Below are 15315 nucleotides of genomic sequence, written 5' to 3'. Positions count from 1 at the left end.
CACCCTAGTCTCTCCACAATGGACATCCCCCCTCCCAAAACACTTCTAAGACTGGAAAACATGTCTTAGGATGTATCTGCCAGACTCGGACTGAGACAAACTAGGGCACTGGTTGTCACTAGAACATTGGTGACAGAGGACGCCAAGAACTCTCTAGGAGACAACAGAATGTCCAAGAAGAGACAGCTGATGTCATGGGGAACAGACTTTGCCTCCTGCTAATGTTCTCCCTGTACTGAGCATAAGCTGAGGTGGCCTTTCCAGGAGACTTTTCCGGGGCAGTGCCACTGAGCATCTCCTTCTTCCAAAGCCAAATTTTCCTCAGGGCTTGATTATAAAAACCTTAGTAATTCCTATGCATCTAAATGAATGTTTCCTTCCAAATCCTGCCCAAAGCTGTCTCATCCTAACTCAAATTATCCTTCTTCACCAATATTAGCCATTAAAAATTCCTGAGAAATAATACCAGTTTGAATATGCACTCAAAATGTTCTCCTGTCTTATTATGTACAGGTGCTTGAAATCACATCAAGAAATAGCATGCACGGAAGGTTGCAACATGGGTGTGTGTTAGGGGAACACTCATGAAGCCTTGTGCTTAGCATTCAATGGTTGCCACAAAATTCCTTAGGAGGAAGACTTGAAATCATTATGGTGCTAGAAACAGTGTGGAGGCCAGTTGGCATAGGAAAGTGAAACATTAGAGCCACCAGTGAAGGCTCCTGTTGGGCTCTACCTTGGTGTTTCCCTCCCCCCTCGCTGAGCCTTTCAGCCTGCTATAGGAAGAAATTGTTTACACCTTTGACAGCTGCTCTTAGCCCCTGATTTGGGGCTGGGATTTTCATGGCACCCTTCCTCCCCACTGAGCTTTCCTGCTTCTTGTTTTTAAGAAGCTGTTTATGCCCCTGATTGGGCTGGAACTTTCACCACACAGACTTGTCCTATATTCCTGGTTGGGGATTTTCACCTGCCTTGTTGTTTTTCCACGGCTTTTGCCTCTGGTATATAAGGAGATCTCAGTAAAGCCTTGGTGGCACTTGCTAAAAAGGGGTGACCCGTGTACGTGTTTTCTTTCAACCCCACAAACCTACACCCGATATTCACACACTGTCGGCACAGGCACTGACAATAGGTATCACAATAGAAACTAGTAACTAGATTTAACCAAACTATCACATTAATGCCATATTTCGTGGTATGTTTTTTTTTTTTTTTTTGCTCTCCTAGAACCTGGAAGAGGCTTGGGGTTTTCTAATCCTACTCATAATTTATTATCCTTCCCAACACTATGGGCTTTGTTCTGTTAATGCTGACAGCGGCATCCAATACCTAGGATATTTTCTACTGACATGTGTGACGTGAGACAAAACAGTCCCTGTCATCCCTCACCTGAATAAACTTCCTTAGAGGACAGTGTAGTTGGAGGGTCCTTCTTTCCTCTCCAAGATCAAGAAACATTTCCAGTCTCCAGACAAGTGTGTCAGCCATTGTCCAGTGACTGTCCTGAGATGTCCACATTGTCAGCTGAGTGTCGTCATCCAGCCTGCCCTGTAATTGTTGTAGATGATTAATATGGTTCCAGCCCTAGGATTTAATTCAGTGCTACAGTACTTGCCAAACACACTCAAAGCCCTAGCTGCCACCCTAGTCCTGAGTGCTCTAGAGAAAGAAAATAAAGATCCCCATTGTCTATCAAGTTTCTCCTCCAATAGAAGGAGAATCTGCGAATCTGCATCAGGTCTTTTAAGTAACTCTAAGCCCCAGCTTCCCCACAGCTCCCTCCATCGATTCCATTATTGGTGCATTTTCAGTAACGCTCACTTTATTTTTGGTGTGCAAAGAATATGCACCATGTCAGTAAAGTGTGTGTGTGTGTGTGTGTGTGTATGTGTGTGTGTGTGTTCATCCATGAATTCACTATAAATTATTATCAAATGACCCAGAAGACCTTGGAGAAATCTGTCGATGTGCATGCAGAATTATGTTACTACCGTTCCATGGCACCTTGCAGGGAACACTGAAATAGTGGGCCGCTTTAATAGAGCCTAAAACCAGGCTATGCATGGTTTTCGGTGAGATTGTGATGTGCAACACCACAACAGAGATCAGCAGAAGCTTCATTTATTCCATGCTGCTGTTACCAAGGTGAGGCAAAGCCTCATCCCATAGAGAGTCTGGTAGGATCTGATGAAGGGCAATAAACTCAGGGTTGAAATCAAGCCTTTAGAAACAAAGAGAAAAATACAAAGTCAAGGAAAGCAAGAGCTGTCTTTTTCTTTTCTTCCTCTTTTTTTTTTTGAGAAGAACCACAAGAGAGACAACCCCTTCCTCAAACTAACAATGCACAAGAGAGACAATAGATAAATTAAAAATCAGAAATGAAATGAGGGACATAACAATAGACACCGAGCAAATTCCAAAATCATTAGTTCTTACTCCCGAGGACTTTACGCCAGAAAACTGGAATATTTATTCGATATTGTTGATTTTGTAGACAGATAACAATTACCAAAGTTAAATCCAGATCTGGGAAGGTATCTGAAAAATACCCCTAAGAAAATAGGTACACTCATTAAAGGTTGCATACATTATATATTATATTGCTTTCTTTTTGCATGATTAAACCCCTTCAAGGACATTTAGCTATGTTATAGAAAGTGTTACTTTTAAAACAAAAGGACAAAGAGAGAAATTGAGGAGTCACTGAGAGACACTTCCCAGACAGGATCAAGGAAAGACGGCTGAGAGATGCAAGCAGGGGCTGCAATGCTGCCCTTGAGTAGAAAATGTTTTTCTCACTTTACCTTACACTATGCTGTACTGTGTCCTATTTTGTGGAAGCGGGTCTCATGCTCCCTGGGTTATGACAAGGATATTGTGATACTAGGAAGAGGGGTGATTTGCTATACAGATATTTTAAGGAGAAGCCTTTGCTTAGTCTCACTTCTTTGCCTAGTCTTGCCTCAGTCGTTCCTGGTATCATGGGAATAACGATCTTATTATATCTTGCCAAAAGGGAAAGTGAGGTAATCCATATTCATGCCTATATAAGGGTTAATAAGCTTGCAGCTGCATGCAGTTGCATCTGCCTATGCTCTGCATCCCCTGTGTCCTGGTTATTTGTGACCGTACCTGGGCCCCCAACACACTAGATGTTGACAGGCATCACCCTTCTCAGTGTCAGGTTTATTTTCTTTCTTTTTTGAAATCTATGATGTGGAGGCGTATTACAGAAAAAATATGAAATAGCAGGCTGGCATGTATGAAAATTGCAGTGTTTAAGCTAGGTGTGGGGACACGTCCTCAAAAGGAGCTGTTAAGATGGGAAACACATAATGCATTTGTTGCTGGAATTGAGTTGCCTCAGCTGTGTTGCTCTGCCTGCTCAGTGTCCATTCAACATCACTCTGTTTCTACAGAGGAACTCAAGGTTTGCCCCAGCCGCCTGTGAGCTGAGATATGGGCAGAGAAAGGCCAGGACACTGTGGTGATTTCCCACTCCTCAGTTATGCTGAATTTTCCACTACTGTACTTGTATACACAAGTACAGTGTGGTCAGTTATTATAGATATTTGTCATTTCTTACAGAGGGCAACTATGATTGACTACACCCAATTCTATAAAAAACAAAACTCAGGAAACCTGGCCCTTGGCAGCAATGAATCAAGAAATATCTAGGATGGTGGGGCATGAATTCTGCCAAGCAATGAACTCAGATAGGTGGGGTTGTGAGGAAGATGTATGGTTGAATAGCCCAATAGATTCACGTTGTATTATCTTGATTTAATCTAAGGACAAAGAAGTGGAGTACCTCTGATGGCTTTCTTCTAACCCCTTGAAAGGTTCACTGGGGATTGACCATAGAACTTCATTCTTCTTGCTGGGGCAGCAACACTCAGGGAAGCTTGAGATTGCCATAGGCACAGTATTAGGCAATATATACTGAGTAGATAATACTAAGTTGTTCAGATGGTGATAACCATTTCATTTGTCCTTAGCGTGGGTCTAAGGAAAGACAGATCGAGGTCCTTAGAATACAAAGATCATTTCCAGTTCTTTTCTACCTTTCCTGAATGAAAGACTGGTTGGCAGAGAATGGTAAAAATTCAAGAATTGGTAGATGATGCTTTGAATGAAGGGTGGGTTTCAGTGCTGGTTTTAAACAGGTTCTCAATTACCCCATCTTGTTCTCTAAGTTGCTCGACAGGTTCACTTTGAGCTCAAATAAAGCTGCTTCCACTTTCCAACAGGTAGTCTTACAAAGGGGCCTCCAAGGACTGTGAGGACAGCATTAGCCAATGCGAATTGAGGTGTGTAACCCACAACTATAGCTTTATCTGAAAGACACTCAGACAGAGGAGACTCTCGCTCCAGTCCTGAGGACAATCACCACCCCACGAACACATGGGACTCAGTCTTGAAGTAAAAACAAGAGGTTTACTTTGGGATACCAATGCACTGGGGCTCGACACGGTCCTCACGCAGGAGGGAAGTGAGGAGCCTCAAACAACAGAAATGTACAGCTTAAATAGTCAGTTAAGATTACACAGTTTCATTAGCTCAGCTATTTCGTGCCAAGGATAACTAGGCAGATGTTTCTCGTCCTGGAATTCCTGGGATAAGGCCGTAACCACATCAATGTAGCTATTTCAGTATGAAGGACGTCTGACTTGATATATGTTTTCTTATCCTGGGGTTTCCAGGACAAGGACCAAGGATATCTGTCTTGGCAGGTGTTTCTCTTCTGGAGTTCCCAGGACAAGGCTATAGCGATATCAGCCTATAGCACAGCTGCATTCAGTACCAAGGACATCTCACTTCTATAGTGGTCAGTCAGCTTCCCAGAGATGTTTCCTGTCTTGTAATTGCCCTGCAGTAAATATGTTCTATACCCTCTGTTCTTATGGTCAGGCAGCTTCCTAGAGAGTGGGTGGGAATGTGCTTTCTGTACTTTCTGGTCTATTGTCTAACGTCTAGGGGCTAAGCGAGGGCCAGCTTAAAAGATTCTCATGCTTAAGAAATGGCTGTACTGATAACAAACGGGGATCTTTCATATCCACTTTCTTCCAAGTCTACCAGCCATCTCAGATTGTTGCTGTAATATGCCTGAAAATCAAGGACACAGAAAAATAACTTGATACACAGCAAGGACATTGTGATCATATCCTGTGTCGTTATGTATGTTCTAGACGAGGTTTGTTAAAATGACAATATTGCACAAAGCTTTATATAGGACCCATCAAATTAAGGGTCACTATGCACCGTCATAGCTAAAATGGCCTGGTCAGAAGTGACCACTGGATCACTCTTCTGTAACTTCACATGAGAGGCTGGTGCTTTTTGTGTTTTTTTATTTTTCTGTTTTTTTTCTTATTTATTTATTTATTGCTTTATATGTTGTCAGGAAGATAGTTTAAGTCATGGATCTCCCCCAAAATCTGAGCTTTGCTACTAATACTGTAAACAGTATTAGTGTATGCATTCAATAAAATAACTTTTTTTTTTTTAGTACGATAGATGCTTTTGTGTTTTGTGCGGTGATCCATGAAACAGGAGTGAAGATGCTTGTTTCTTACTCTGTCCACTGAGTTATGTCTCTAGGCTTGTCCTACTCCTTTGGCTGCATCCCCCACCCCCACATCTGCTGACTATTTTATTTTTCAGATGAAATCACACGTTATAGCTTAGAGAGGACTGTAAGCAATCCTGCTTTGGTAACTTAAGTGCAAAGAGGAGAGCCCCACACTCAGTCTGAGGGTGCATTCACTGGTGGATCCAATATTTCAGTTTCCTCTGCTAACAGATCACCACATTGTTGCCAGGACCATAATGAGTGCAATTCTTTCTCCTAAGGAATCTGGTGGCAACTGTCAAATGTTAGGCACAAAGCTTCAGGTTGTACCTATAACACACACCCACATCGCAACCTACCCGACAGGTTATTTCTGGGTGTGATTTCATGCACCTGCACATGATGAGACAGGAGACTTCTTTGGCTACTTATAGGAACTGGTGTGATTTCTCAGTAATCTTTAATGGGTAATATTGCTGACTGAGGAGAATTTGAGGTAGGATGAAACATTTCTGTGCAGGGATTGGGGAGGAAGCACTCATTTAGATACACAGCAATGACTTAGGTTTTTCCAATCAAGCCTAGAGCCAAATTTGGCTTTGGAAGCATGTGGTGCTCAGTGGCTATGCCACAGGGAAGTCCCCTGAAAAGGGCACATCAGCTTTTGCTCAGTACAGGGAGAACATTAGCAGGGAGGCAAAGTCTGTTCTCCGTGACATCAGCAGTCCCTTCGTGGACATTCTATTGTATCCTAGAGAGACCTTGGAATCCCTGTGATGTCACCAGTATCGTTGTGACAACCAATTCCCTACTTTTTCTCCAATGGATATATCCACAGACATGTTTGCCCGTCTTTGTAGGCGCTTTGGGAGAGTTGATGTTGATAGAGAAGAGTCTAGAGTGAAGCAAATGAAACCTAAAGGTAATGATGGACACAGGACATGGGGAATGTGGAGTAAGTTCTGGGCAGTGTATGTTGAGCTTCCTGTCAGGGGTATGCGTGGGGGCCTTCACCTGGCCTTTATAGCAATGGGCCACAACCACTGGAACATCTCCACAGATATTGAATTCCATGATTATCTCAATTCCTGAAAGTCAAGGTTTTCACATCATTAGTTTCTCCATAACCACATGGAGGATATGGCAATGCCTATGCTATTATTGGGTGACCTTCTAGCCTTTACTTTTACAGTGCATTCGGTATGTTAAATTGATATAATAACACCATCAGGAGTCATTTAGGGTATAACTTTTCTGAATTAAACAGGGCATCAATGTACTTCACTTTCGTTGCTTCTTTAAATTCAGTGACTATCTGACAGTAGTAAGAGGGAGAGAACTGTGCTCCTGGCCATGACCTTATATTCTTAGAACTCCTCTGACTACCTCTGGCTGACGGGGCCAATCTTACCTTCATATATTAGAGGTTCTGTGTGGCAGATATTTTTCTACAGTAGCCAAACTATATGGAGCAGGTAGAGAATGAGCCTGTAACCTACTGGCACTTCTGGGGCATTTGTCATTTCAGTAGGGGGAATTAATAAGTCTGTTGACCATGTCCTCCCCCTACATGACTTTTTAATGCAAAGTTATTGGACTAGAGTAACAGTGTAGGATATCTGAGTATCCCTGATCAATCAAGTCATTGTGGATGCTGAATTGATGATCTGACTTCTGAAACCAGAGGGGTGAGGGTTCTGAAACCAGGTTGTAGCCTAGTACCTGATAATAATCGTGGAGAAGGCATCTCTCTGGTACTTGTAAGCCTGTGTGGGCGGGCATAGGGAACACCTGGCTGCTTACATCTCTTGGTCTCTATATAGTAGTGGGGGAACTGTGATCCACTTAGGATGCCTCTTACACATAGACCAAACTCCTTGCAGTGACACTGGCTTCCAAGCATGTTCTCCTGTTTGGACCTCACTGTGGTCTGTGTATGCTCTATGCATTCGCCCCATGCTGGTTCACTTGTGTTCTTCTACCTACAGAGGCCTAAACAAGGTGCAGGCCAACGAGGAAGAGGAGAGGCTGAATAGAGAACTGGAGCTAACTACCAAGGAGAGAAATGAGCTGACAGATCGCCTCCTTTATGTGACAGGTGGATCCATGAACAAGAGGTATGCATTGCTCCAAACAAACGACCTTGTTCTAAACCTCATCTCCCATAGAGAGGAGATTCAGAACCTGACCCTTACTGAGGAGTGAGTTTGGAAATGGACTCTCTGATTCCTCCTGTTGAAAATCTGAACTTGTGATCTGAGTGAAGATTTCAGGGATAAAGTCACTGGAGCATGAGTTCCCAGTGTACAATTGGAAAGCCCTTGACAGGTGGCAGCTTTGCAAGGTTCTAGGTGCTGTGAGTTTGTGGAGAGTGTTTGTACTTGCTAGGAAGGTGACTGAATGCTATCATCTCGTGGCAGCACCCTTAGGTGACAGGTCCCAGGTTGTTCATATCAATGCTTAACTAGAAGTCCTGAGGCTTAGGCCTGGTCCTTCTTGTGTGTGTGCCTTACACTCTGAGACAGTAATGGTGCATGCATTTCTACTGATTCTCATTGTGCTCTTTCCATATTTGTCTCTCTTTCTCATTCTCTGAGTCTGTTTACTTTTCTTTTCTTGTGGCTATGTCCCAGTTTGTGTGTCTTTGTGTGCACAGGTCTGCATGCATATGCACAACTTTTATATGTTTCTATATCCCTCCACACTTGGAATTTAGGGGTCTGTTTTTTTGACCTCAGGATTTACCTGTATAATAGTTTCATGGAGGTGTAAGTGCTTTATTTTGGAAGCCACACTTTCAACAGCACAGTTCCTTGCCTGTGTGGTCACATTTGTCTATACATTTGTATGCCTTGGGCAGATTATAAGTTTGTGGCAATATCTGGTCTCATCTCCAGAATTATGTGTACTGTCTACCTCTAGAATATTAGTTATTCGGCTTGTAGCATTCCACTTGTCAAAACAGGAAAAATGAAATCAGAGGTTTCTGGATGTGTGTGTGTGTGTGTGTGTGTGTGTGTGTGTGTGTGTGTTTGTGTGTGTGTGTGTGTGTTTGTGTTTGGGTAAGCTCTGTGGCCTAGGCTCTTGACAGCATAACAGGTTTGAATGCAGATCCAGCCCTCCTGATTGAAAAAAGTGAGCCAGGGAACCCTTTATCTGGGTGCTTAGCTTCTGTTGTCCTGGGCACACAATTCCAAGTTTCTGAAGCTGAAGAAGATCCAAATATGTAGAATTCAGAAAGTGTCCTTCCAGGGCTGGGGCAGTACAGGACACAGCCTGAGTTCCTATAATCCTAAACCTCGATGTTCATTGGGTTCTATCTTTCAGGGGCCAGCCCCTACTTCAGGCCAAATCCATTTTATGAAAACTTGAAGATAAAGGAGAAAGAGGTCATGTCATTACTGCACAACTTAGACACAAAGAACATTGAACATCGTGAGAAATTTCAGGAGCTCAAGAAGGAGATTAACTTCTATCGGTAAGTACTGGTCAGAAGGGCCCATCATTGTGGAATGGCCATGTCTGCCTCTCTTTGTTCTGGACTGGAGAGCCTGTAGCTCTGGGTCCATCTCTTCTGCTGTTTAAATATCACTGTGCCGTGGGTCTTTTGGACTCAGTTTCAATTCCATAAGAGACTGTCAGTTATCACCACAGTGTCTATGCATCTTTAGAAGGCTCTGGATAGAACTACACTGATTCAGGTATCAGAGTGTTATTAGACCAACCTGGGGCTCTGGGGTCATACCAGGTTTAACAAAGCTCAATGTGTGGACCACATGGTTAGCATGACCTCCCTTGGTTCTACTGTCCTCTTGAGGTTATTTGCCGCCTACTAATTGATGTTGCCCCGATGCATTGGGCTCTCATGGGTAGTTGTAGATCCCTTGTTCTTTTGGACAGACATGGACTCTTATTCGTGCTTGGGTCACAGAAACAATTTATTCTTCCCTGGATTGGCCGTTTGCTGTTTGTGGAGCAGCCTTACATGTATGGAGATGTATTCTATGAAGCCTTTATGTTTATCTGGGTCCTGGTGGAGTTTGTGGGATTTGGCAGTTGGAATGGGAGGAAGAGGCTTCAGGATCTTACTATGCAGAGTGTGTTTCCAGCAACCTGCACAGCCGGCTCCTGATGGACCAGGCATGTATGAAGAAGAAGTTGGTCACATTGAAGCAGGAGAGCAAGGAGTTACAGCGATATTTGTTTGAGTTGAACCCGAAGGATGAAGACGAACAGGAGAAGACCAGCAACCTCCAGACCCAGCAAAATGTGGTAGGAACAAGCAGCTGAGTCAGATTAACAATGTCTGATACCATTAGCCTATTGGATACATCTTTGCTTCCCCTATCACCTTTCTAATCTCCACACACCCAGTCAGTCACCCACCTCATGTGATAGAGTTATTCATTGCTCTGTCTATGCACAAGTATTCTGGGATGTTAACCACACCTCAGAAACTGAATTATTGGCAATTATACTTCTCTGCCCTTTCTGAAACTGCAGTCCAGAAATGGTGACAGAGGAATAACATATCACATGACTGCATCTCCCTATCACAGATTGGAAGCTATGAAGAGTTTTGAACGAGTTCTTGGTCGTGTGACAAAGGTCATACAGGGGTCATGTGATGGTTGGAAGCACCTTGTAGGGATAAGAACCAAGTGCAAATGGCAAATGAGTCCTGGTCATTGGCTTTGATCTGGGTATCATGTGGCCTTCTCCTTTCTTCCTGCACCCCAATTAGGTCTCTCCCCATTTCCCCATTCTTGGTTTTCACTGGTAGAGTCTGAGGAGCAGCCTGTTCTCCCACAGTACTGTGAGGGTTGCTGGTGATGTTCCCCATCCTGCATAGATATCAGCAATGATTTCAGTGAAAAGATCAGTGCTGTCTGTCCAATGCAGCTGAGGGGACAGAAGGCAGCAACTTGACAGCTGGTATGCATGTCCCCACCAAATCAGTGTCTTAGTAGCTGCCTTCTCCTCCCAGGTCTCAGGAACTGCAGGAGACATGGCATAGGACGGATCCCAGGAAGACAGCCCCCTGAGGAATGAGTTTCTCTCTCAGGAGTTCCCTGTGACGACAATCCTCACAGTCAAAGGCTTTTGGGGGGAATATTCTTCTTCTCAGATATTTTTCTCAATGTATAGAGACCCTAAATTTATGTATCCGTAGGCCAGCCTGTCTCATTGAGGTCTTTCTCCTTTCTCATACCGACAACACCATTTGAGAGACAACTAAGGGGACTGCCTTGACATCTCAGGTCCTAGAGGAGAAACAGCACTACAACTGTGTTTCTAAATGTTCATTAAGAAAATGCTGTTAAGAAATATTTTTGGTTATGATTTTCATTGAAGTTTTCTTTTTGTTATTTCATAGTTATATATTCTTGTTACTGTTTTTCATTTTTTATACCATTTTAGTTGTTCATTTTATGCCTGTTTTTTGTAAATTGTATTCCTTATGAATAAAAATTGATTTGTAACTCTTGACTCTTAAGACCATCTTATTCAAGGGTCCTTTCCCCTCCTGTAGACTTAGAACTGACAGCTAGATATGGATCTTTGCATGGTCCAGTGAATTCAAAGCCACCAAGGGGTACACAGGGTGATAGTGTCTTTTGTGTATAATGTGACTTTTTTTATGGACACACACTTTATGATGTAATCACTGACATACTGTATCCATGCTGTCATGTATTCTGCTCATCCTAGTCTATATCAGTCTACAACACACATTCCTTATTGACTGTGTGCACCAGATATTGAGTAACACACACTCATGCCTGTAGAGCTGCAGAAAAAACGACAACTTTCACAAAAGAATATAGAATAATCCTACTCGAGAACCATGTGACTCAGTTTTTCTTACAATACAGCATTAGTATTAAACCACTAAGATAATGACCATCAACGTCATTTTGGGCAATAGGTTTTTATAGGTGCTGTTTCACTTGATCATTCATATGCTGTGTTTTTTATTGTTGCTGATTATATTTATTTTTATCATGTAACTCAATGGATCTTTTTTTTTCAAATGTATGTCTGGGCCACTCCTGAGTGCATTTCCCTCATGATCCAAAAGAGGGAATAGCATTCCCCATTGTAGATGATTGTTAGGGACCATGTGGTTCTTCTGAGAGAGCAGCAGATGCTCTAACCTGGGAGTCATCACCACAGCTCCTGTAGGTAGCTTTTGTCCTTCCAGGGCATGTCCTATACTAGATGGACACGGTCACCTTCAATTAAGGAGAGAGATCTCAGGAGATGTGTATGTACAGGTGGTTGAGCGGTGCCTGCTCAATGTGGCAGCCTGCTAGGCATCCACACCGGGCTCTGGTGCCACCACTGCTCATTGTGCATTCAGGATCATCCTCCAGCACCACTCAGTTTCAATTCCAAACAGATCTTTCACTTACTGTCGATGATTATATACATTAAGCACATCTGATAAAATACAGAAGAGACTAGCCTCCTTCTACAGGCCAACTTGGCATAATGAATTCTTTTGATAGAAAGCAAGATAATTATCTCAATCTATGCAGCTTAGGGAGGACCTCAAGAGCATCCATATTGAATCCAGACTGCAGCTGTGACCACATGTTTCTTTTCCAGAGCAGGTCTGTGCAAGCCCAGAAGTTAGGTGGGATAGTTCATGTTTCACCTTTTACCTTGAAATCTGTGATTTTATTGAGAAAGTATATGTTCCACGTGACTCATTTCCAATTTATGGAATTAAACTGACTTACTGAGAGTGGAGGTGACTGGGAGAGATTAAGTGAAGAAGAATAATCCAGTATGTCTGCAAACAGATGCTGTCTCATTAGGGCTTTTCAATGCTCAGCAGCTGGAGAAGCAAGGGAGAGGCATTGGTGACTCTCAGGCTTAGGTCCTCTAGTCATTATAAGCTGAGCATGACACACAAAGGGTCATAGTTATCACACTAGAATCTAGTAACTAGATTAACCAACCTATCACATTAATGCTGTGTTTGGTGGTATTTTTTGCCCTCTTAGGACCTGGAAGAGGCTTGGGGTTTTCTAATCCTACTCATAATTTATTATCCTTCCCAACACTATGGGCTGTGTTCTGTTAATGCTAACAGCGGCATCCAATACCTAGGATATTTTCTACTGACATGTGTGACGTGAGACAAAACAGTCCCTGTCATCCCTCACCTGAATAAACTTCCTTAGCGGACAGTGTAGTTGGAGGGTCCTTCTTTCCTCTCCAAGATCGAGAAACATTTCCAGTCTTCAGACAAGTGTGTCAGCCATTGTCCAGTGACTGTCTTGAGATGTCCACAATGTCAGCTGAGTGAGGGCAGGGCAGGGCATTGGGGCAGGGCAGGTCAGGGCAGGGCAGGGCAGGGCAGGGCATTGGGGCAGGTTTAACAAAGCTCAATGTGTGGACCACATGGTTAGCATGACCTCCCTTGGTTCTACTGTCCTCTTGAGGTTATTTGCCGCCTACTAATTGATGTTGCCCCGATGCATTGGGCTCTCATGGGTAGTTGTAGATCCCTTGTTCTTTTGGACAGACATGGACTCTTATTCGTGCTTGGGTCACAGAAACAATTTATTCTTCCCTGGATTGGCCGTTTGCTGTTTGTGGAGCAGCCTTACATGTATGGAGATGTATTCTATGAAGCCTTTATGTTTATCTGGGTCCTGGTGGAGTTTGTGGGATTTGGCAGTTGGAATGGGAGGAAGAGGCTTCAGGATCTTACTATGCAGAGTGTGTTTCCAGCAACCTGCACAGCCGGCTCCTGATGGACCAGGCATGTATGAAGAAGAAGTTGGTCACATTGAAGCAGGAGAGCAAGGAGTTACAGCGATATTTGTTTGAGTTGAACCCGAAGGATGAAGACGAACAGGAGAAGACCAGCAACCTCCAGACCCAGCAAAATGTGGTAGGAACAAGCAGCTGAGTCAGATTAACAATGTCTGATACCATTTGCCTATTGGATACGTCTTTGCTTCCCCTATCACCTTTCTAATCTCCCCACACCCAGTCAGTCACCCACCTCATGTGATAGAGTTATTCATTGCTCTGTCTATGCACAAGTATTCTGGGATGTTAACCACACCTCAGAAACTGAATTATTGGCAATTATACTTCTCTGCCCTTTCTGAAACTGCAGTCCAGAAATGGTGACAGAGGAATAACATATCACATGACTGCATCTCCCTATCACAGATTGGAAGCTATGAAGAGTTTTGAACGAGTTCTTGGTCGTGTGACAAAGGTCATACAGGGGTCATGTGATGGTTGGAAGCACCTTGTAGGGATAAGAACCAAGTGCAAATGGCAAATGAGTCCTGGTCATTGGCTTTGATCTGGGTATCATGTGGCCTTCTCCTTTCTTCCTGCACCCCAATTAGGTCTCTCCCCATTTCCCCATTCTTGGTTTGCACTGGTAGAGTCTGAGGAGCAGCCTGTTCTCCCACAGTACTGTGAGGGTTGCTGGTGATGTTCCCCATCCTGCATAGATATCAGCAATGATTTCAGTGAAAAGATCAGTGCTGTCTGTCCAATGCAGCTGAGGGGACAGAAGGCAGCAACTTGACAGCTGGTATGCATGTCCCCACCAAATCAGTGTCTTAGTAGCTGCCTTCTCCTCCCAGGTCTCAGGAACTGCAGGAGACATGGCATAGGACGGATCCCAGGAAGACAGCCCTCTGAGGAATGAGTTTCTCTCTCAGGAGTTCCCTGTGACGACAATCCTCACAGTCAAAGGCTTTTGGGGGGAATATTCTTCTTCTCAGATATTTTTCTCAATGTATAGAGACCCTAAATTTATGTATCCGTAGGCCAGCCTGTCTCATTGAGGTCTTTCTCCTTTCTCATACCGACAACACCATTTGAGAGACAACTAAGGGGACTGCCTTGACATCTCAGGTCCTAGAGGAGAAACAGCACTACAACCGTGTTTCTAAATGTTCATTAAGAAAATGCTGTTAAGAAATATTTTTGGTTATGATTTTCATTGAAGTTTTCTTTTTGTTATTTCATAGTTATATATTCTTGTTACTGTTTTTCATTTTTTATACCATTTTAGTTGTTCATTTTATGCCTGTTTTTTGTAAATTGTATTCCTTATGAATAAAAATTGATTTGTAACTCTTGACTCTTAAGACCATCTTATTCAAGGGTCCTTTCCCCTCCTGTAGACTTAGAACTGACAGCTAGATATGGATCTTTGCATGGTCCAGTGAATTCAAAGCCACCAAGGGGTACACAGGGTGATAGTGTCTTTTGTGTATAATGTGACTTTTTTTATGGACACACACTTTATGATGTAATCACTGACATACTGTATCCATGCTGTCATGTATTCTGCTCATCCTAGTCTATATCAGTCTACAACACACATTCCTTATTGACTGTGTGCACCAGATATTGAGTAACACACACTCATGCCTGTAGAGCTGCAGAAAAAACGACAACTTTCACAAAAGAATATAGAATAATCCTACTCGAGAACCATGTGACTCAGTTTTTCTTACAATACAGCATTAGTATTAAACCACAAAGATAATGACCATCAACGTCATTTTGGGCAATAGGTTTTTATAGGTGCTGTTTCACTTGATCATTCATATGCTGTGTTTTTTATTGTTGCTGATTATATTTATTTTTATCATGTAACTCAATGGATCTTTTTTTTTCAAATGTATGTATGTCTGGGCCACTCCTGAGTGCATTTCCCTCATGATCCAAAAGAGGGAATAGCATTCCCCATT

The sequence above is a fragment of the Rattus norvegicus genome, chromosome 19 (assembly GCF_036323735.1).
Source record: "Rattus norvegicus strain BN/NHsdMcwi chromosome 19, GRCr8, whole genome shotgun sequence".
Lineage (NCBI taxonomy): Eukaryota > Metazoa > Chordata > Mammalia > Rodentia > Muridae > Rattus > Rattus norvegicus.
The sequence above is the reverse complement of the archived record's forward strand: the minus strand, read 5'-3'. Positions refer to the sequence as shown.